The sequence below is a fragment of the Hyaloscypha bicolor genome, assembly GCF_002865645.1.
Source record: "Hyaloscypha bicolor E unplaced genomic scaffold K444scaffold_57, whole genome shotgun sequence".
Classification (NCBI taxonomy): domain Eukaryota; kingdom Fungi; phylum Ascomycota; class Leotiomycetes; order Helotiales; family Hyaloscyphaceae; genus Hyaloscypha; species Hyaloscypha bicolor.
Window position 1 is genome coordinate 989,132 of NW_020194559.1, and position 3,158 is coordinate 992,289.

A 3,158-nucleotide genomic window follows, 5' to 3' on the forward strand; every position below is an offset into this window, starting at 1 on the left:
ACTTTGCAACGCACTGCTAAACTGACAGCCTCGTTCACCTTCTCGGCGGATTACACGATTTCTAGCAATGTATGATTATTTCATAGTAGGAAGCTAAGGCGAGCGTCCCCCGGCCTAAATAATGGCAGTGTTGCATTGAGCTCCGGATGGCCACTGTCTCCTACCGTATTATCTGGTGTATATGACCATGGTCTTATAGCCCGTTCCACACCCTAAGAATTCGCCAGGGAATGGTCTTAAGCCTAAGAGGGTCTAGTAATATGTCGATCCCACTAAAAACCGCTTAGTGTATGGTGTTGTGCTTACCCCCTTAATTCCTCACCCCTTTATTCCTCTCACCAATTCTCCCTCCTAAACTCCCACCCGCACCACCCACCAATTGCTCTTGATATTATGTACCCAATTGATTCCATATGGCTCCTGGAGTTGTGCCTGCCGTACGCCCATCTACCTCCCTTGAAAGGGGGCAAACCACCATCCAAATAGCCCTCAATAGTGGCCTAATATTCAAGCCTTCTCTATGTCCTGGGCCAGCTCCCAAACCTGTTGGTCAAGCTAATACTATACTTGGTAGACGTATAATTGGTAGTCCGAGAGAGAAAGAGGTTCAGGAGCTTTTTGCGGCTATTCGTCTTATATAAAGTGAGAATAGTAAACCAGGAGATATTAATATTATTCAGGGACGATTTCCTATAGTAGAAAAGGACGAGGAATTCGATTATATACTAATAAAGTAATATGCCTACTTACGGGAGCAAAAGTTAGCTACTATTAATTACTTTTAATTAATATAAAAAGAGAAGCAAGATAGTACCTATAAGTATCTCTCTAATTAATATATCTCCAAAAAGCTTAAAATTATATACAAGATACTTTGCTATTAGGTTATAAATAAGAAGGCAATTTAATCTCAAAAGAAAGGCTTTTTTAGGGGCAAATATAGCCATTCTCGTATATAGGAGCCTATAATAGAATAGTAATTAAATAGTGATTTTAAAGAGGCTAGAGAGAAAGAGAGAAAGATAATTTGCTATACTTAATAAATATATACCAAATTATACTCTAATTAAATTATTTACTATAAATATAGTAAGAAGACTTACCTGGGCTTTTAATTTTTCTCTGGCTAGTATAATGGGTTTAGAAAATAGTATGAAATTTCCTTAAGATATGAAATAAAGAAGGTATAAAAGTCTTTTAAGTAACTAGAGCCAGTTATTAAAAATCGAATATAATTCAATTATTAAATAATAATAATAATTAAGGGAAAGTTAATTATTAAAATATTATAAGGCCCTAATTACCTAGTTATTAGTCGAATTAAGCTATTAGAGATCTATAATATAGACTAATCTCTTATACTATTTAAGTATTTTTATAAATAAATATATACTAAAAAGGAATTAGTAATAGTTTATCTAAAAAAAGAGAAAGCTAGCTATAATTAATATTAATTTATATTATAAATTATAGTCTTTATAAATAGAATTCCTTACTATAAGCCTCTCTTAATTTTTAAAAGAAAGCCGGGAAAAGGGAATTCTTAATAGTAAATAAAGTATAAAAAGTATTATTCTAATATAGAAATAATTTTTAATAAAAAGGCTTAGGCTAATACTTCTAATTTCCTTAATTAGATTAAGAAATAATACTCTTATACCTTTATATATTTTCTTTATAAATAAAAACCTCGAATTCTTATTCTTAATTTCTTTAAATTATATATAAATAAGGAAAGAAAGAGAAATAAAAAGCCTGAATTAAAGAAAGCAAGAATTAAAAGAAAAATAAAAGAGAAATTATAATAAGAGCTCTATAACTTATTTAGTAAGTTAAAGGTTATATTATTAATTATTTCTGGAAATTATATAGGCTACCTTTAAGTTCTTAATATCTTAGTTAATAAGCTTATTAAGATATATATAGTAAAATAGAAAAATATTTGAATTAATTAGAATATAGAATTATATAAATCGGGAAAGTAGTTAGTTAGAGATTACTGGATCTATTATAATAAGGTAATATTATAGTAGTAATAAAGAGCTTAAATTAAGCTAAAGGCTATATACTATACTAAAAGTACTAGCTATATATTAAGTCACATATAGTAGTATTACGTAACTAGTATTATATAATAGGATCTTTATAACTTATTAGATTATATATATATAGGAAAGGATTTATAAGAAGTATAAAAAGGCTATTATTAAATACTTTTTAAATATTAGTTTAATATTACTTATTAATAGCTTATAAGATTATCTTTTAAAAGTATAAGACTTTCTATAGCTTATATATAGTAATTAGTAAAAGATACCAGAAAGAAATAAGGAGAATCCTATAATAGTTAATAAGGAGACTAGAGAAATAATTAAAATTAATAATAATAATTTAGGCTATTTATATATTATAAAGAAAATTATAGAAGGAATTATAATTAATATTACGGTTATTATAATATACGGTACTAGTAGGAGTTAGACTAGAGCTAGAGAGGTATCTAGTATCTAAGCAAGGTATCTATAGTTACCTAATTATTACACGTGACCCCGAGCTTAAGCTAGTATATAGGCCCGTATATAGCTTGCGATTATTTAGATCCGAGGCTCTTTCGGGATCCTCTTCTCTTTTTAGCTTTGAATTATTGAAATAGAGATAGTCTAATTATACCTTCCAGGCCCTAGATCTTATATTTGTAATATAATTCAAAGCTTATCTATTTCTTAATCCTGCGGAGGATTTAAATAATACTTATCTGATCGGTTTTTAATAAGTATAGATATAATATATTATGGCTATTCCCGAACTAGTTAACTAATATTAGAATAAAAGAAAGCCCTAGAATAACTAGGCAAGAAAGCCCTAGAATAACTAGGCAAGAAAGCCCTGGACTGGCCAGGCAAGTAAATAGGCTAGTAATCTTACTACTAAATAAAGATTTATAAGAAAGCAAGTCTCGGAATAACTAGGCAAGTTAGAAGAAGCTATAGTATAAGATACTACTAGTATATTACTAGAAGATAGACTAGAGTCTCTTATTAAGTCTCCTAAGGGATCTGAGTATTCCGTTAATATTTATAATAGAAAAGATACTTTTTTCCAGAAAGTAAAGAAAGAAAAGAAACCTATCTTATTAAAGGCAAAGTTTTAAGAATTAC